The 22,088-nt window shown below is 31.5% G+C and overlaps 2 pseudogenes; both read right to left on the bottom strand.

The window, feature by feature from the left end:
- Nucleotides 1–353: 353 nt before the first annotated feature.
- LOC110651920 (serine carboxypeptidase-like 35) lies at nt 354–17,157 on the bottom strand (annotated as a pseudogene).
- A 1,289-nt stretch (nt 17,158–18,446) lies between these two features.
- Nucleotides 18,447–21,472, bottom strand: LOC110638865 (serine carboxypeptidase-like 35; annotated as a pseudogene).
- Between the last annotated feature and the right edge of the window lie 616 nt (nt 21,473–22,088).

Here is a 22,088-nt window from a genome sequence, read left to right as displayed (position 1 = left end):
TAATTGATACGTATCAAATGTATTAATTAAAAATATTTTACCTAAATTATCTATATATAGGATAAGTAAATGTCATTTATAAAGAGAATGAGTAAATATAAATAAAAAAAAAAATCTTAGAGAAATAAATATATAAAAAGAATTTAAAATACACACACAATAAATGCATAATCTAACAAACGGAATATAAAATGTAAAATTAAAGGGGATTTCTTGAAGGGATAATTTGAACATATACTTCAGGATGAACCTAATTAGACTTTCACGAAAAAATTCAAGGATATTTAAGCTTTATTTTCCAGCTTTTTGTCTTTGCCAAGGTCTCATGGGGAATCCTAATCGAATACAAGTTCCTAAGAAGGGCCAAAAAAGTGAAAATGAACAACGGCAAGTGCAGTAAAAATCTGGTGAAATTTACACGTTCTCTGAGTGGCAGCTGTGGTAAACACAGTGCCTGCAACACATTGATCGAGACTAATGTAGAAAAAGAAAAAAAAAATCAAGACAAATTTGATAAATTCAAGGCACCAAATGGAAGGGAGACAACAAGTTGCCTAGCCTTGTTATTTTGCGTGTTTTCCAAGTTGCCAGTTGGAATGATTGGAGAATGGTGGGTGAAAAATATTGAAGGAAATGAAAAGGAGATGTCAACATTTCCACTGCCATATTACATTTATTTTACATTTATTCGACACATGTCCTCGCCAAATGTTTGAATGTTCCAGGTGCCTCTGTTCCAGATTTTATATGTATATTATATATTTTTTTCTAATTAATTTTAACTAAATTACAATTAAATTCTTAATTTATAACTAAATTCATAAATTAGAATTACAACATGTAATCTTTAAATTTATATTTTATTAATAAATTAATTCGTCAACTGCTTTTTAATTTAATAATTTAATTCTTAAAATTTTATTTTATTAATAGAATAATTTTTCTATCTAAATTTTATATTTTATATTTTATATTTTTTACTATTTTACATTTTAAAAATTATAAATATAAAAATGTTAATTATTTTATAAAATATATAATTATTAAACATAAAATAAATAATTATTTAAATATAAAATTTATGTGCAAAGACTATTATATTAATAAAATAAAATTTTAGATATTAAATTATTTCAAATTAAAAATAATTAACAGAATTAAATGTTGATAAAATTTACATTTGAGAGTCAAGTTATTATGCAAAAGTTTGTGAATTTGATTTAGTTATAATTTTAAGTGATTTAAATTCATAGCGATTTCAATATCACTAATTTTAGCACAATTTTCTATATATATATATGAATTTACTGACCAGGAAAGTAATGTTTTTAGGAATAATTTGTTAATACCTGCATAGGACAATTTGGTGACACTGGCATGAAGGGCGCTCTGCACATCTTCTCTGTTGAAAAATTTTTCAGCATAGCCTTCAGTACATGGATCGTAGCCTGATGGCAGTCTGTGCCAGAGGTCCCGAAAACAAGAATCAAAGAGACAAACATATAGCATTCACTCCCTTTAATTACTTGGTACTACAATAATTGGACTGTTGAATCCCTCTATTAATTCTTCAGATAGTACAACTTGTAATTCTTGCTTATGTTAACCATTTCTTGCACACTAGTTGGTCCAGTTTCACGCCAAAATTAATAGTTTACCAGGTAGAATCTGAGGACCAAAATTGAATTGTGGCCCTTTTTTTTTTTTATTCTAGTGGTTTCTACTTTGATTTAGGTTAGTAGAAATTTTGGCTCGAGTTTCACTTTAAGAGATATTTTAATTTTAATTTTAGTTTAAATCGACTTTTAAATAAGTTAAAATTATTTTTATTATAAAGATAAAATATAAAAATTATATAAATTTATAAATAAAAGAAAAAAATTAAAGGATCAATATATTTATGTCTTAAATTAATAATATATCAAGTTTACGTAAGTTTTTTCTTGTCTTAATAGAATCAATAAAGCAAATTAAAGTAATAGAAGTTGGTTGGTTGTCTTACATGTATTGCCAGGGAACAAGGCCCGAAGATGAGTTTCCTAGAGGATTGAGAAGAAGTGAGGCAAACTGGTGTGTTGATGCTATAAATATCGATCCCAGAAGAGGCATCCTTGAATCCTTTGAAATGGGCAGAGCAATTGCTTGCAGCAGCAGCATAACTGTTTGCTTAAAAACACATTCCTTTACGTTGTGATAGAGATGGTCTGATACGATTGCATGACTCCATGCGCAGTCCATAATGCCAGATAAATCTGTTTCATCAGTAATCACAGCATTTTCAATCTGTTCCTCAATCATAATATAACCATTAAATAATTTTTTTTACAAAATTAATAATTATAATTATTTATTTATGATTGATTTGCATAAAATTAATATAACCACTTCATCATGTAATTTATCCAAGTGAAAGACGTACCATGAAGCCCTTGAGGTTTATATAAGAGTCTTTGGTGGCTTCTTTGTTTCTATCATGGATAAGCTCAGCTAGCTGGGGTACATAATGACGGTATATATAGTTTATAACAATAAGCAGAAAATAGCTTAAAAAAAAAATTCAAAAAATTTCCACGGTACATATATATATATATAGCTCTCCCCTTCTATATAAAAAGTATGAGATTTGAAACTTGGGAACCTTTTAAACCAATTTATTAAGAAGGCATGAGAATCATCTGCTGTAACTCGATCACCAAGCTCAAGCAAATCTTTGGAATTGTTTGTGTATGAAAAGCCCACACCCACTGGTGCTTCCAGAAATAACATATTTGCAACTACACATAGCACAAAATAATAATAATAATAATAATAATAATAATAATAATAATAATAATAATAATAATAATAATTAAAATTCATAATGCATCATACGTAATAGATTCAAATTTAAAATGGATGGAACTCACATACTTATATTTTGAGTTCATATTTGTCACGATCCAACCTATGGGCTGGACCGGCACTAGGACCTGGGCCAGCCTAAACCCCCAAGACCCGTAGTAAGCCTAATTATTTCTCAACCCAACTCTAAGGCCCATTTGGGCGCAATTCAAGAATTCAACCGAACAGAGTTCGACCATAAAATGGACCATTCAACGCGAAGTTTTTGACTCGCCCGACCTGTAAACACAATATATAATAAATTGGGGAGCTTAGCTCACCCTCCACGTAATCAAAATGTCATAACTCAAATAGGAGCTCAGCTCCCTCATCCGATACCATCATGCATACAGTTAATAATTTTACAGGTCCAACATAACTTTTATAATACAGGCCCAAAATAAAAATAAGTGCTTCTAATACATGCGGAGTCTAAAATTTAACTCAATTATACAAAATACATTAAATACTATTAATGGACCTGCGAAGAAGAAGAGCAGGTTAGCCACAACAAATGATCCTCCTGTAGCCTGGAAAAATAGATGAACAGGAGTGATCGTTCAACTCAGAGAGTAAAATATCAATTTTAACCATAATCTCTATAGCTATCTAAAACTAATGCACTCTGTGGAGTAAAATGCAACATCGTCATAAATTTCATATAAATCACCTCAAAAAGGCAATTTGGAGCACTCACACACCCAACACTGTCAAACAATACCTATATGGGAGTTGATCCCCTATACAACCCTCTTAATCCAACCTCTGCCAGCGAGTGTCTCTAAAGCCGGACTTTCACTTAATAAACCAAATACGAGATCCCAGCGAGTGTCTCTCAAGCCGTGTCTACCCGTCTTGTCCATATCCAATACCATATCACACGCACTCCACGCACACACACTGCTCCAAATTACCACAAACAACATCCATGGCACTTCAACATTTATGAATGCAATATAAAATGTGCCTAGTGTTTAACTAAATAGATACATATTTATAAGTGATGCATGGGCATGCTTGAACATATAGTAATATAGAAATTACAATTAAAATTAATATTTTACTCACAGACTCAATCGAAGTCACTGTGGTGGCTGGGTGGAGGAGAAAGGCTGTCCCGACTCATCTGCCAATTTTATTACAATTATTTAATACATTTGACTCAATACAAACTAAGAAAAAATTAAAGATGTCCTAAGTCGTGCTGAAAATCTGGCAGAGTCTCCCCTATACCTAGGATCACCCAACCTGGAAAAGGGCTTAAAACGCACTTCTATATCCACAAACCATACACTCACAACTCAATCACATCACACAGCCCCTCTTGGGCCTATCCAAACAGTCAACAATCACAATATGAAAAATTATAGTTTAGTCCTTATAATTTAACCCTTTTGCAAAAACTACCCAAATGAGTTCTAAAAATTCTAAAACTTTGCCCCGCGGTCCTTGGCATTATTACTAAGCTAATGCAAAGGGAATTATAATTTTCTAAGCTACCATGAATATTTTATTAATTTTTAATCCCATTTAAGCACTAGATAATTAAGAAAAAGTAAGGTTCGGGTTTACCTATGCCGATTCCGACATCGGGAACGCGCTCGGGATGTCTGACAACGGTGGGGTAGCCAAAATCTCAATCCAATTCTAATACTTTTTCGATAACCTGTCTGCTGGACCTGAAATTTACAGACTCGGGCAACCATTGAATTTCTGCAAATTGAAGGTACCTACACGAAGCTCACAACACGAGGGTTAGTATATAATTTTTTACGGAATTTTCTAAGGTCATTTAGTGCTCGAAAAAATACTACGAAGTTTCGTGGGACCCACCAAAAAATGGTGTCGAAAAATTTTGAAATTGATATTGGTGTGAAGCTCTCGATGAGTGGAGCACTCTGGTACTCTCGGTTTTCTCATGGGGTTCACGGTCTGCGAGAAATTTAGCCCAAAAGTCGAAATGGGCTAAAACTTCTCGAACAAAAATTGGGCAACTGCTCAATGGATTTTAGTGTTCTTAGTGTCTATGGAAAGCTTTTGAGGTGTAGAAGAGTTTTAACAAAAGACCCGATCCGATCGGTGGTCGGATCGGCCGGATTTTGGCCAGGAAGGTGTAGCGACGCGCTGCGTGTTGGGGTGCCTTTGGGCACATTTTTTCGGCGCCTCAGGCGATGTCCGACGAGCTGGGAAGGTTGGGGCGGGACGCCAGCGAGTGGGGAAGACTGGGCCAATGGCGGCGCAGCTAGGAGAGAGAAAACGGGAGAGAGAGAGGAAGCGTCAGGCGTGCGTGCGAGGAAGGAAGAAAAAGAAATGTCTGATCCGATTTGACCAGTCCGATCCGGTCCAATTTGATTCGGTCGGTCCGATTCAGAATATAAAATTTTGAATTTTTACTTTACCTTGGGATCGAAAACGAGGCCCAAAAATTCTGAAAAAAATTCTAGAAAACTCAGAAAAATTCGTTGAGTCCAAATATATTTTTAGTTTCGCCACGTGGTCTTTAAATTAATTTTTAAAAATCATCAAAGTTTTATATTTTCGGAAAATCGAATCCGATTTCTAAAATTCGAAAAATTTCAAATAATTTCCTAAAATTTAAATAAAATAAAATTTGAATATTTACCCACAAAATAATAAATTTAAAAATTAGGGGTGTTACATTCTTCTCTCCTTACAGAAAATTCGTCCTCGAATTTTACACAAGGTAAAATAAAAGATCAGAATTACACATTGAATAGATAAAGGTACTTGCTATGCATGTCTCGCTCTGACTCCCAAGTTCACTCTTCTACTGACTGGCTCCTCCACAAAACCTTAACCATAGGAATCTATTTTGATCTTAGCTACCTCACTTGGTAGTCCACTATGGCTACTGGTTGCTCCTCAAAGATCAAATTCTTATTTAACTCCACTACTCTCGACTTGATATTTGATAACTTTAATCAACTTTGGTGCTTACCTTGCTTTTATTACGCCCTAACGTGTCTCTTGGTGACTTCAGTCCTCATTCCTTTGTTTCAATAATCTCTGTTCTCCAAAAACGTGACTTATGTTCCTTACCCTATAGTATCCTATGAAATGCTTTCCTGTAGCACCTATCATATACATCTCGTTTGAAACCTTTACTTGTCCTATGACCTCAATGGTCAATACCAATAAATCTTCTCACTCCCATGATACTTCAAATTTTCAATCTCTTTTGTGTCATTACTAAGGTCCTTAGACCAGCTCCTGTCCATCTTATGTAACTAGTTATGTAGAGCTCCATCCAAGTGTCAAGCGTACCCTACACCACTTATCAATATTGGAAAGTGAATTGGGTCTCTTCTCTTATAGGATAAATGTATTTGTATTCCCTGACAACCCAGTTAATGCAACTTTATCGTTTCCCACTCCTTCTCTAGAATGGAAATATATAGACTTCTTTCTAAAGCTTCTTAGCATATGGCTTACTTCTAACACATTGGCACTTAGATCGAGACTCTACTACTCCTTTAATCTATCATCTCATAATAACTTGTTTCAAACATCTCTTAGTGCGTTCCTAGCATACCTATTCCTTCTTATCCTTATCATTATAATTAGCTCTACTGAGCTTTCTTTCTGTCCTTTGGATCTTATCCACTTTCTTTTCCTATTTCTGCTATCGTTAATATCTCTTCAATAAGCTGTACTTATTCCTTAATCTTAGTCCTATTTCACCCTTACACTTTTTCCTTCAAGGATGTCCATCCCATCATTAACTTTAACTTTCATTTTATTTTTTAGTCTTATCTTGATTACTAGTTCCATTACTTCGGGAATTCTAACCTTACGATTTACTCCTACCAGCACATTCTTCACCTTATGTAACACTTGTAATTAACCACAGAAAATTCTTTTTGTAACCCCTTTCCCAACTTACCTATCAGAACATTATCATTCCCTACCAGCCTTAGTAGGAAATTGCTCATCCTGGATGGATAGAAGCCCTAGAAATTATAAGTTCCATCTGAACTAACACGGCTGTGGAAAATATGTGCCATGCCTTAATTCTGAACAAGTTACTTCACATGTTCATTCTCCTTAATATAATCACATATACTACCCATAGCTTTCCAAACTTCAGCCTCAACTTTTCCCATTAGCAACAATTTCATTCGCTGTAACTCGTTAGCAAATAGCACTTCCTCTAGCTTATAGTTCAAAAGGGTTATAAGCCCTAGTAACTAGCTCAATTTAACTCCTGCCACCTCTCTGATCATTCTTTCATACTTAACACTAGGTATGCACTTACTGTCATTCTCATATAAAGACATTGTGTATGAATTGGTGCCTACTAAACTCTCAAATAACTAGGTCTCCTTGACTCAGTCTCTGTTCCTTATATAATCCTCTAGAACCAAAAGCACAAGCTAAACTTGAAAAGAAAGAAAAATATCCTCTTATATTCAACTATGCCCGATTGTCCATATAATAACTTTTAACGTATGTTTCTTGGTCTTTCTATTCAAATTTCATCATCTTCTAGCACAATTGTGCTCTACCTATAAGGTATCATCTGCATGAACCCTTTATCGTACCATTGTCCTTCCTAACATAATATTTTATAATTTATTAACTTTACTTATACTAGACAAATGATTCATATCTATCATCGTTTATATTGTGCCCTTAACTTTTGTTGAATCCTGAAAGATTTCTCTCACTAATAGATTCTTTCAGCACTAATTCCACCATTATCTATGGTCATTAATTTGATCCTTGAACTTTCTAGTGATTTATAACCACCCATACTTGTTGCTTTTCGTTTTACCCCTCCTGTTGTTCTGTTGTTATTGCTTCACTGCAAAGTGATTCTGTTGATCACACTAAAAATGTTTGTCTGACATTCATAACAAAGCTCTAACTACCTTCTCACTATCTCAAAAGTCTAACTTAAAGCCTATGTGTCATTATCTATCATTCTTTTCCTCTCATCATACCTATTTGATCCCTTAGATTGACTTTTATTCAACTTACTACTTACTAACTTCTTTTTCTCTGCCTAATTAGATAGTCCGCAATACCATCGCACACCTTCTAGCTTTCGTTCATTATTATTATATTCCTCGCCTAATCTTCTTGATGCTGTTAAAAAGTTAAAAAAATCTTGCCCCATTGTTATCCACTTCACTTTAGGAATAGGGAATAGATAGAGTATGATCCAATCATGCAACTCCAAGCTCTATATTTTAGCCCCTGGCACTACCTTAACTACATCATGCTATGAGTATCACATTATTAGATTCCATACCTCCATCACTATTCTCACTAATGTGGTCCCATTTTGGGTTCTCCATCCTTATCATTCACCTTGCCAAGAATAACACTTAGCCTACCCTATATCTTAACTTTGTTCCTTTTATTATGTGCCCTTCAAGTTGTCCTTTCATTTATTTCCTTTGTCTTACCCAAAATAGAACTTGACTATTCTATCTCCGGTTCCATTCTTCTTCCTAATATGACAGCTGTACTTGCTAAACATATCTTTCAGAGTCCCTACCGTGTTATCACATATCTGTGCTACTTAGATTTGGTCCTTTGACCACTTTAGCTAGTACTTCCACTGGCATTTGGATTATATTTGGATTATATTGCATCTGCAATCAATTGTCCAAACTTTCATTCTGCACTTTCTCTATCCAACTCTTTTTATCTTACCCAAATCCGAACTTTCACTCTTCCATCCTTTAGCTCTATTTTCTTTTTGAACCTGATTGTCATATCAGAAACTTATACCTTTCCACTATCCCTACCACGTCATCTATACCTCAATGTTACTCAATTAGCCAAAACTTAAGATACTGGGCACCCAAACCCGTCATTCAATTCAAAGGCTTTACATCCATCATGATCTAATCATTTATGGTTCATATAATGGAACTTGTATCAATCTCCAGAACACCTGAGCTAACTCTTTATCTCACGCAACAGTCCCATCTGGGACACTATTCCATAAGTCATCATTATTAATAATAACCTTCTATCCCTTCTGAAAAGATAGGATTATACCCTACTGCAACAAAGGTACTACATTTACTACCTTGCCAAAATCATGTCAAATTAATGACTCTCTTATCATATCATAGCTCTGTAAATCATCAATTCATAGTTTCGACCTTCTTTGGGTAGTAGGGTTGTACTTTACACCTTACTAATATACACAAGGTATACTATTCTTACTAAACTCTAAGCAAAACGTCTGTCGTACTACAAAAACTATTCAAAATTCCATACCAAAGACCAGACGGTCTCACTCTATAGATGTCACCTTTACTTTGCAACTAATCCGCAACCTCTGGTCTAATGGCAACTCTTGATGTAACTCGAGCTTATGCTAGGGTAATCGAGTTACTGACTCTAGTTACCACCCAATTGTGACCTTTCGATATTCTAGCTCTAGATCCCTAATCAGGAGTTCTCAACTCCTCTGCAAATATAAAACTCTGTTCTGGCATAATTGTACCAAAACAGAGGCCATTCGCAAACACCCTCATTATGAAGCACCACAGGGATGCACGCAGCTCTACACAATAATCTCATGTCAGTACTATAATCTATAGCTTACAGAGCAAACATCGAGAACATTGTATAGTTACTACGATACGTCCTGACATACTAGGTTTCCTAATTTTTTATCTCTCTTGAATCTACTATTATTATAAACTTACTCTGACTGGGACATCCACTGATGATTACCAGCAGTGGTATCCTCACCCTTATCTAGTGCAATTATACTATCAAAACTCACCTTTATGTACTCGTGCCTAGAACCAGATAGGCACTACACTTGGACCCATACTGATAGAAATATAATATTTCTTGGAGAACGTATTTCCATGGCAGACCTCCACATGTTTGCTAACTCTATTTCACATTTCTATGTACTCCATGAAAATTAGGACACTAACTGAGGTACTCTTATATTTCCTGAGATATAACGCAGAATCTAGAAACAAAGAATTATAGAAAAAGACAAAACAGAATCCTATACTCCACATGTAACATCCTAACAAGACTCCTTTTACACTCCCAACTATATTCTTCCCCATGAATCTGGAGCCTAAGCTCTGATACCACTTTTGTCACGATCCAACCTATGGGCCGGACTGGCACTAGGACCTGGGCCTAAAGGCCCCAAGGCCCGTAGTAAGCCTAACTATTTCTCAACCCAACTCTAAGGCCCATTTGGGCCTAATTTTAAGAATTCAACTGGACAGAGTCCGACCATAAAATGGACTATTCAACGGAGAGTTTTTGACTCGCCCGACCTATAAACACAATATATAATAAATTGGGGAGCTCAGCTCACCCTCCACATAATCAAAATGTCATAACTCAAATAGGAGCTTAGCTCCCTCATCCAATCCCATCATGCATACAGTTAATAATTTTACAGGTCCAACATAACTTTTATAATACAGGCCTAAAATAAAAATAAGTGCTTCTAACACATACGGAGTCTAAAATTTAACTCAATTGTACAAAATACATTAAATACTATTAATGGACCTGCGAAGAAGAAGAGCAAGTTAGCCACAACAAATAATCCTCCTGTAGCCTGAAAAAATAGATGAACAGGAGTGAGCGTTCAACTCAGAGTGTAAAATATCAATTTTAACCATAATCTTTATAGCTATCTAAAACTAATGCACCATGTAAAGTGAAATGCAACATCATCATAAATTTCATACAAATCACCTCAAAAAGGTAATTTGGAGCACTCACACACCCAACACTGTTAAACAATATATATATATGGGAGTTGATCCCCTATACAGCCCTCTTAATCTAACATTTGCCAGTGAGTGTCTCTCAAGCTGGACTTTCGCTTAACAAATCAAATACGGGGTCTCAGCGAGTGTCTCTCAAGCTGAGTCTACCCTGCAGGACTGGGTCCCAGCGAGTGTCTCTCAAGCCGTGTCTACCCGTCCTGTCCATATCCAATACCATATCACATGCACGCCACGCACACACACTGCTCTAAATTATAACAAACAACATCCATGGCACTTCAACATTTATGAATGCAATATAAAATGTGCCTAGTGTTTAACTACATAAATATATATTTATAAGTGATGCATGGGCATACTTGAACATATAGTAATATCGAAATTACAATTAAAATTAATATTTTACTCACAGACTCAATCGAAGTCATTGTGGCGGCTGGGTGGAGGAGGAAGGCTGTCCCAGCTCACCTGACAATTTTATTACAATTATTTAATACATTTGACTCAATACAAACTAAGAAAAGACCAAAAATATCCTAAGTCGTGCCGAAAATCCGACAGAGTCTTCCTTATACCTAAGATCTACCCAACCTACAAAATGACTTAAAACGCACTTCTATATCCACAAACCATATACCTACAACTCAATCACATCACACAGCCCCTCCTGGGCCTATCCAAACAGTCAACAATCACAATATGAAAAATTACAGTTTAGTCTTTATAATTTAACCCTTTTGCAAAAACTACCCAAATGAGTTCTAAAAATTCTAAAACTTTGCCCCGCGGTCCTTAGCATTATTAATATGCTAAAGGAATTATAATTTTCTAAGCTACCACGAATATTTTATGGATTTTTAATCTCATTCAAGCACTAGATAATTAAGAAAAAGTAAGGTTCGAGTTTACCTATGCCGATTCCGACCTTGGGAACGCGCTCAGGACGTCTGACAACAGTGGAGTAGCCAAAATCTCAACCCAATTCCAAGACTTTTTCGATAGCCTGTCTGCCCGGCCCGAAATTTACAAACTCGGGCAACCGTTGAATTTTCGCGAATTGAAGGTACCTACACGAAGCCCACAACACGGGGGTTAGTTTATAATTTTTTACAGAATTTTCTAAGCTCATTTAGTGCTCGAAAAAACACTACGAAGTTTCATGGGACCCACTGAAAAATGATATCGGAAGATTTTGAAATTGGTATTGCCGCAAAGCTCTCGATGAGTGGACCACTCTGGTACTCTCGGTTTTCTCGTGGGGTTCACGGTTTGAGAGAAATTTAGCCCAAAAGTCGAAATGGGCTAAAATTTCTCAGACAAAAATTGGGCAAATCGCTTGATGAATTTTGGTGTTCTTGGTGTCTATGGAAAGCTCTCAAGGTGGAGAAGAGTTTTGACACAAGACCCGATCCGATCGGTGGCCGGATCGGCCGGATTTTAGCCAGGAAGGTGAAGCCACGTGCTGCGTGTTGGGGCGCCTTCGGGCTCATTTTTCCGGTGCCTCAGGAAATGTCCGGCGAGCTGGAAAGGCTGGGGCTGTGCGCCAGTGAGTGGGGAAGACTGAGGCGGCAGCGACGCAGCTAGAGGAGGAGAGGGGAGAGAGAAAACGGGAGAAAGAGAGGAAGCGTCGGGCGCGCGCGCGAGTAAGAAAGAAAAAGAAATGGTCGATCCAATTCGACCAGTCCGATCCGATCTGATTCGATTTGGCCGATCCGATTCAGGATACAAAATTTTAAATTTTTACTCTGCCTTGAGACCGAAAACGATGCCCAAAAATTCCCAAAAAAATCTAGAAAAATAAAAAAAAATCGTTGAGTGCAAATATATTTTTAGTTTCACCACGTATTCTTTAAATTAATTTTTAAAAGTCATCAAAGTTTTATATTTTCAGAAAATCGAACCCGATTTCTAAAATTCGAAAAATTTCAAATAATTTCCTAAAATTTAAATAAAATAAAATTTTAATATTTACCCATAAAATAATAAATTTAAAAAATAGGGGTGTTACAATATTGTATTGCATATATAGTTAAATCTGGTTTATTATAGACTTTAAATATAAATATATAAATCTCACTTACTTTATATGTGAATTTCATCGTATATATTATGTTTTGAATTCAATTGAGTAGATTTGAACAAAAATTTCCTAATAATTGATAGTGGGGAAATCAATGGCAAAGACAAATTAATCTACCTTTGTTCCAAGAGTACTTGTTAAGGATAAGCTGACTCCCATCTCTGCGAACAGGAAAAGGGCCAAGTTCCTGTGCTGCACCGTAGGCTATGGAGGAGCATCCAGGTCCTGGGAACAAATTTAATTTTACACATGCGTGTCAATAACTTTCCCAGTACCGAGAAAAAAATTTTTTTTTCTTATTTAATTATATTTCATTATTATACTTTGCTTAATTACAAGATCAATATTCTATTGAATTTAATACTTGATAGTTTCATTAATAACTCCATTAATAAAAAATTATATTAAATATTACAAACAGTAAAATTTTAAAATCTCTGCAAAGAGATCTCGTGTTGCAAACCTGTTATCAAGCATTATAATTATATTTTATTTTTATGATACTTCAAATAAAAAATTTAGAAATTAATTCTTAATAAAAAAAATATTACGCCTTCTATATTTATACATATTTACAAGCATTTCATCATACCTATATCGAAGTTAAAGTTTAGGAGTTAATTAAATTCATTACCGCAGCAAGATCTAAGTGACATACTCAAAGTTGAATAAATAATTTTCACCACTACAGTGATTTCTCCAATTTTCAAAAAATTGCCTTCGATTCTTTCAAACAGACAAAAAATCGAAATGGGTTACGCTCATTGACCATATCATCATTCACCCACGCATCACAATAAAAACAAAACATTCGAGACCCACTCTCCTTTTCCAGGCAACTTCTTCCATTCTATAATTTTAAATGGGCCCCAATTCCTGTCCTCTTCACAGCCGAAAGCTGAGGAACTTAGAAAAAAAAAAAAAGAACAATAATAATAATGTGGAAAATCATCAAGCGTTCACATAATAATTAAATTTTAGTACTTTTTATAATTATATAAATGTAATATCTTTTCATACTTTTGTGTAAATGAAAAAGTATTTGACTCATATATTGTAGAATTTGCCAATGTGAAATGGTTGAAAGATTTGGTTCCTTGCAACTTTTAAATTGAGTTCAAAAGTAATTTATTTTTACACAATTGTCAATTATTTTTTTTCATAAACTTCACATTTAATTTGTATATTTAAAAATATTAATTTTTAAAACAATTATAGCATATATTGAACCCAAAATAATAATTACTACTTAGAAAATATTAATATTTTATTTTATTTTATTACTAAATAATAATAATAATAATAATAATAATATATAATAATAATAATAATAATAATATTTTCTTTTATTTTTTCGCTATAAAATAACAAAGTTATTGATATATAGCTTAGGACAGATTATAAGATTAATAATTTAATGATTCATCTTGCATTTATCATAAATAAAAGACAAAGTTAATTCAAATTATCTCATTTTACTCAATTTATGCATATATCATGAAATATAAAAAAAAAATTAAATGTATTTAATTTGTCTATTATTTTACATGATACAAATGCTAGTTTTTGTTCTGAAAATTAATTTTTAAAATCTTGAAATTTGTAATTTTATTTTTATTTAAAAAATTATAATTAGGATGAGTTTTTTAATAATTATTTTAATTATAATTCAAACCTGAAACTTTATTATTCTAAAAATTATTTTAATATCATTAAATTAAAATTTATTAATAATTGGAGTGAGATTTTAATATTTTGTTTTATTATGCATAAAAATTTAAATAATATTTTAATAGGCAGAATTTTGGTAAAAGATATTTATTTTTAAATAAATTAGAATAAAATAAATATTTTAAAAATATTTAATTTAAAAAATCAAGGGTATTGTTGGAGCCTTCAAAAAAAATTTTAAGAGTGATAGCTCGGTTCTTCTCATAGGAAAAGGATCCATAAAGATGAATCGTTAAAGATGATGGCGAATATACTTTTATAGTAACTGAGTCCATTACTACGGTAAAATATACTAAATAACTGAGCCACCTGACATATCTAACACCGGAGACAATTAGACAACTGTCATATCATTATTTAAGGAAATGTGAATTGAAATAGTAACCAATGAAAGTAGGGCTAGCTAGGTTTAGGAATCACTATTTACAGTTACTAAATCACCTGTTAAGATTTAATAAAATTATGAATTTAAACCAAATCATCGTGGGATAATTTGGAAGATGGCTCCTAAACTACAAATTCTAGTCTAAGCTCCAATTTAAAACGGTTTAAAGGGCGATTCGAAAAGGGACAGTTCGAGACGGTTTATAAGGCAATTTAGGGGCGGTGTAGACAAAAAAAAAATTGGAGGAAAATTTTATTGATTTAGAATTAAGTTATATTTATAAAAATATTTTAATTTTTCTTAAAAATTGTTCAATCAAAATAAAATTAAAAAAAAAAGAGAATGAAATTAATTTATCCTTAAGAAAAATTTAATAAGAAAAGACTAGGAATTGATTAAAAAATTAGAAATGAAATTAATTCATTTAAAGGAAATTAGAAAAAAGGTGCATGAATTTAATTTTCTATATGTATCCTCTTGGAATTTAGTAGAATCAAAGTTTCAAATTCTATTGCTCGCTATTTTTCTAAAAATTGCATAATACTTTGATAATTAAAAAAATATAAAAGAGGAAAAAAATTAAAATAGAGAGTATTGAAAATTTTATTGAGGATATAAAATAATAACAAAGTAATTGAGATTATATTAAAAATTTATGTGAGCGTATAAAATAATAAAGTAGGAAAGTTGAAAGAGTATTAAGAATTAAAAAGAATGTAGAAAATAATTATTTAGAGAAATTGAGAAAAATTGATAGAATATTGAGAATTAAAGGGAGTGTAGAGAATAATTGTTTAGAAAATTTAAGATTTATATAAATAAATTTGGAATGGGGTGAAATATTTTTTGAGTTCTTTTATATTTAAATAGTTGGTTAGGTCCGATTCAAAATTATTGGTTCAATTTAGTTTGAAACCACTAGTTTACGGTTCTTAAAAAATATGAACTTCAATCAAGCCACAGAATGACAGTTTCAATCCAATTCAATGTCGATTCCGATTTTAACTGGTTTTATTCTGGCTTTGACCAAGTCAGTTTCAATTCGATTCCAGTTCAAAAATGGACCGTGAACACCCCTAAATGAAAGACAAAGCAAACTAGCCTCTGGGTTGATAGAATTTATTTCGAATAGAAAAAAATAATCTAATTTAAAAATTCATTTTAGTTTTTTAATTAAGTTATTTTGATTTTAATTTTAAGAAATTCATTCTACTCAATTTAATTCTATCTTCTAAGAAAAAAAAATAGAACTGAATAATCCGAATAAATAATTTATTATTTTTAATTATTTATTATTATATTTAATATTAGAGTTAAAAATAAAAATATAACTGAAATTAAATCTAAAACGAGTTTAAACTTAAAAAAAAAAAAAAACTTAAAATAAAGAACAAATAGATTAATTAAATTGAATACAATTAAACCAAATCAATTGAATTCCAGTCAACTTAATTTCTCTCTAATTTAATTTGATTCAACTTAGACTTTTATGTGAAAATTCATTAAGTTTTTAATTTTTTTTTTAATTTTCTAAAGAAAGGGTTGCTTGATTAGTATAACGTAATTCAAAAGCTTCATTTAGTTGGCCATATGTCTTGACTTTCTCTTACTTTCTTAATCACAGTGAAAGTAACTCACTTATCTTAACCGGTTAGGTTGATAAGTGAATTTTTCAAAAATTAACGCCATTTAAATCAAACAGATTCTAACCCTAACCCAACCTATTTCTCCCTTTTGCTTTGATTTTTTTCTTTATTTTATTCTATTTTATAATATTAGAAAATAAACAATTAATAAGTATTCCTATGCTTAATTGTAAGTTGAATTCTATTTTTACAAAGAAAAGTGCAGAAATAGGACTGCTCTGATTGGTTTGTACCCTATGCTTCAGAATTGTATCCTACCAGAAAAATTGTGTAAAATATAAAGAAAAAGAGATGATGATATAAGATTGTTACCAAAATTGAGAGCTGTCAAATTCCAAGTATCAATAAAAAAAGTGAGAGGAAGAGATGAGCTAACCTCCATTTAGCCAAAAAACAAGAGGCCTTTGTGAGACACCATCTTCGGCTTCGAAGAACTAGTAGAACAATGCCTTCTGATCATTGCGTTTCAGATTAACATAAATGGAATAGTGCCTAAATCTCACCGGCGGTTTTCCAAGCAAGCTGGTCACTCTGTTCGCCTCTCGCTGTGCTTCTTCGCCGGTTTCTACTTTGGAAAAACTTGCTGCTGCTGCTACTAGTGTTATAGAAACTAGGAAAAATAATAACAGTTCCCTCAAGTGAGCCATTTTTTGAATTTCTTGAAGAAACAGAACCGTTTACGCTACTAGTTGTGGAGCAAGTCTCTATAGAATGTGTAAAATAGAACACATACTTTCATATAGGAAATGTGTTATAAATAGCTTGTATGTTAGATAGTATAGAGAGAAAGAATTCCTATATTGTTAAAATATAAGAAAGTGAAGGAATGACCAGAGTGAAATATGTATAGAATTATATATATAATTCAATATATATTATTCTATTATGGCACTTGACAAGTATATGTGTGAAATAAAATAATTATCATATTGTAATTTTCATAAATAAATTACGAACATATGTGTTTATTAACAAGTAGATGTGTCTGTTAATAGAGAGACATATCAATTCTATACAAACAGTCACAACTGTTTGTATAGGTGTCTGTTAATAAACAGACATGTCTATTCTATATAAAAAGTCATAACTATTTGTATAGGTGTCTGTTAATAAATAGATATGTCTATACAAATAGTCACAACTATTTGTATAGGTATCTTTTAATAAACAGACATGTCTATTACATAAACAGTTATATTATTTAGAGATAGAAAGATGTGTCTATCTAGTAAAGGTGCCATGACTTTTCATTCTTTATAGATATGGATGAGTTTTTCAATCCAAATATATACTATTTCTACTTCTTCTTCTTTTCTTCTAGTCTCTCTAAATTCAGTTCGTATAAAGAGTTCTTAAGGGAAATCTTCAGGAATTGCTGTCTGCAGATTTCAGGCTTTGTTGTATCCTGGAGGTATATTGCTATAACCTTGCAGCAATCTAGTGGGAGCAATTAATACCTTAAAGATAGTGATTCATCACGCCTCAAAGCCTATTCTACACCCACTGCCTCAACAAAATGTGGGGACAAAATACAATAATTACATATTAATTAGTTAAATGAGTTGGTGGTAGCATGTGCAAATTTTCTTTTATAATTTATTTTTTTGGTAGATATTAAAAAGAGCCAAAGCTCTAAACACTAGCAACAACAGCCTTATATATATATATATATATATTTCAAGCTAATTATCTAATTAATTGATACGTATCAAATATACTAATTAAAAATATTCTGCCTAAATTATCTATATATAAAATAGGTAAATATCGATTATAAAGAGAATGAGTAAATATAAATAAAAAAAAAATCTTAGAGAAATAAATATACAAAAAGAATTTAAAATACACACACAATAAATGCATAATCTAACAAACGGAATATAAAATGTAAAATAAAAGGAGATTTCTTGAAGGGATAATTTGAACATATACTTCAGGATGAACTAATTAGACTTTCACGAAAAAATTCAAGGATATTTAAGCTTTATTTTCCAGCTTTTTGTCTTTGCCAATGTCTCACGGGGAATCCTAATCGAGTACAAGTTCCTAGAAGGGGCAAAAAAGTGAAAATGAACAACAGCAAGTGCAGTAAAAATCTGCTGAAATTTACATGTTCTCTGAGTGGCAGCTGTGGTAAATACAGTGCCTGCAGCACATTGATTGAGACTAATGTAGAAAAAGAAAAAAAAATTTAAAGACAAATTTGATAAATTCAAGGCACCAAATGGACGGGAGACAACAAGAGCAGTGACATTGGACAACATATTGCCTAGCTTTGTTATTTTGCGTGTTTTCCAAGTTGCCAGTTGGAATGATTGGAGAATGATGGGCGAAAAATATTGAAGGAAATGAGAAGGAGATGTCAACATTTCCACTGCCGTATCACATTTATTTTCCATGGCAGTGAAAGCAGAAAGAAAATTACTATTCATTGATTCGACACATGTCCTCGCTAAATGTTTGAATGTTCCAGGTGCCTCTGTTCCATATTTTATATGTATATTATATATTTTTTTCTAATTAATTTTAACTAAATTACAATTAAATTCTTAATTTATAACGAAAAACATGTAATCTTTAAATTTATATTTTATTAATAAATTAATTCGTCAACTGCTTTTTAATTTAATAATTTAATTCTTGAAATTTTATTTTATTAATAGAATAATTTTTCTATCTAAATTTTATATTTTATATTTTTTACTATTTTACATTTTAAAGATTATAAATATAAAAATGTTAATTATTTTATAAAATATATAATTATTAAACATAAAATAAATAATTATTTAAATATAAAATTATTTCAAATTAAAAATAATTAACAGAATTAAATGTTGATAAAATTTACATTTGAGAGTCAAGTTATTATGCAAAAGTTTGTGAATTTGATTTAGTTATAATTTTAAGTGATTTAAATTCATAGCGATTTCAATATCACTAATTTAGCACAATTTTCTATATATATATATATATATATATATATATATATATATATATATATATATATATATATATTTACTGACTAGGAAAGTAATGTTTTTGGGAATAATTTGTTAGTACCTGCATAAGGCAATTTGTTGACACTGGCATGAAGAGCCCTCTGCACATCTCTGTTGAAAAATTTTTCAGCATAGCCTTCAGTACATGGATCGTAGCCTGATGGCAGTCTGTGCCAGAGGTCCTGAAAACAAGAATCAAAGCGAGAAACATGTAGCATTCACTCCCTTTAATTACTTGGTACTACAATAATTGGACTGCTGAATCCCTCTATAATTCTTGCTTTCTTTAACCATTTCTTGAACACTAATTGGTCCAGTTTCACGTCAAAATTAATAGTTTACCAGGTAGAATCTGAGGATCAAAATTGAATTGTGGCCCATTTTTTTTTTTATTCTAGTGGTTTCTTCTTTGGTTTAGGTTAGTAGAAATTTTGGCTCCAGTTTCACTTTAAGAGATATTTTAATTTTAATTTCAGTTTAAATTGACTTTTAAATAAGTTAAAATTATTTTTATTATAAAAGATAAAATATAAAAATTATATAAATTTATAAATAAAAGAAAAAAAAATTAAAGAGTTAACATATTTTATGTCTTAAATTAATAATATATAAAGTTTACGTAAATTTTTCCTTATCTTAATAGAACCAATAAAGCAAATTAAAGTAACAGAAGTTGGTTGGCTGTCTTAAATGTATTGCCAGGGGACAAGGCCCGAAGACGAGTTTCCTAGAGGATTGAGAAGAAGTGAGGCAAACTGGAGTGTAGATGCTATAAATATCGATCCAAGAATAGGCATCCATGAAATCCTTTGAAATGGGCAGAGCAATTGCTTGCAGCAGCAGCATCAACTGTTTGCTTAAAAGCACTTTCCTTTACGTTGTGATAGAGATGGTCTGATATGATCGTATGACTCCACAGTCCACAATGCCAGATAAATCCGTTTCATCATTAATCAAAGCATTTCCAATCCGTTCCTCAATCATAATATAACTATTAAATAATTTTTTAAAAATTAATAATTATAATTATTTATTTATAATTGATTTGCATAAAATTAATATAACCACTTCACTATGTAATTTATCCAAAGTGAAAGACATATACCATGAAGCCCTTGAGGTTTATATAAGAGTCTTTGGTGGCTCCTTTGTTTCTATCATGGATGAGATCAGCTAGCTGGGGTACGTAATGACCTAATTAAGAGTACAGATAGTTTATAACAATAAGCAGAAAATAGCTTAAGAAAGAAACTCAAAAAATTTCCAGGATATATATATATATATATATAGAACAAGTACACATACCAGAATAGCTCTCCCCTGCTATGTAAAAATTATGAGATTTGAAACTTGGGAACCTTTTAAACCAATTTATTAAGAAAGCATGAGAATCATCTGCTGTAACTCGATCACCAAGCTTATGCAAATCTTTGGAATGGTTTGTGTATGAAAAGCCCACACCCACTGGTTCTTCCAGAAATAACAAATTGGCAGCTGCACATAGCACAAAATAATAATAATAATAATAATAATAATAATAATAATAATAATAATAATAATAATAATAATAATAATAATAATAATTAAAATTCATAATACACCATATGTATTGGATTCAAATTTAAAATATGTAATACTCACATGTTTGTATTTTGGATTTATATTATATTACATACATATATAGCTAAATCTGATTTATTATAGATTTCAATATAAATATATAAATCATATTTATTTTATACGTAAATTTCACCATATATATATATTATGTTTTCGATTAAATTGAGTAGATTTGGACAAAAATTTCCTAATAATTGATAGTGGTAAAATCAATGGAAGAGGCAAATTAATCCACCTTTGTTCCAAGAGTACCAGTTAAGGATGAGCTGACTTTCATTTCTGTGAACAAGAAAAGGGCCAAGTTCCTGTGCTGCACCGTAGGCGATGGAGGAGCATCCAGGTCGTGAGAAAACAAATTTAATTGTGCACATACGTGTCAATATTTTTCCTATTTAATTTTGTTTCTTTATTATAATTTGCTTAATTACAAGAAGACTATTCTAATGATTTTAATACTTGATAATTTCATCAATGACTCCATTTATAGAAAATCATATTAAATATTACAAACAGTGAAATTTTAAAACCTCTACCAAGAGATCTCATGTTGAAATCCTGTTATCAAGCATTATAATTATATTTTATTTTCATAATACTTAAAATAAAAAATTTAGAAATTAATTCTTAATAAAAAAAATCTAAACTCAAATTTAGAAGTATAAGCAATCAAATAATTTTTTTTTATTATAATAGGAAAAATTTTCAAATATTAATAAATGAGGAGTTCAAGTTTAACAGCCTCATATAGGTTAAACCAAATAAAAACTCTTAATTATATATAAAACGTAATTGGATAGAAGAGTCAATATGACTTTGAAAGCAATAATTCATATTTGAAATTTCAAACGGAAAATAAGAACATGAGAGTCACCAATAATTCTGTTTGAAATTTTAATGGAAAAATAAGAATAAAATGGGAAACAGAATAAGATTCAATTTCCCTCCTTATCTTTATAGCAAGATTTTATTTATTATAAAATATGAAAG

This window comes from Hevea brasiliensis, chromosome 6 (genome assembly GCF_030052815.1).
Source record: "Hevea brasiliensis isolate MT/VB/25A 57/8 chromosome 6, ASM3005281v1, whole genome shotgun sequence".
In the NCBI taxonomy this organism is placed as follows: domain Eukaryota; kingdom Viridiplantae; phylum Streptophyta; class Magnoliopsida; order Malpighiales; family Euphorbiaceae; genus Hevea; species Hevea brasiliensis.
This window is presented reverse-complemented; position numbering and strand designations above follow the sequence as displayed.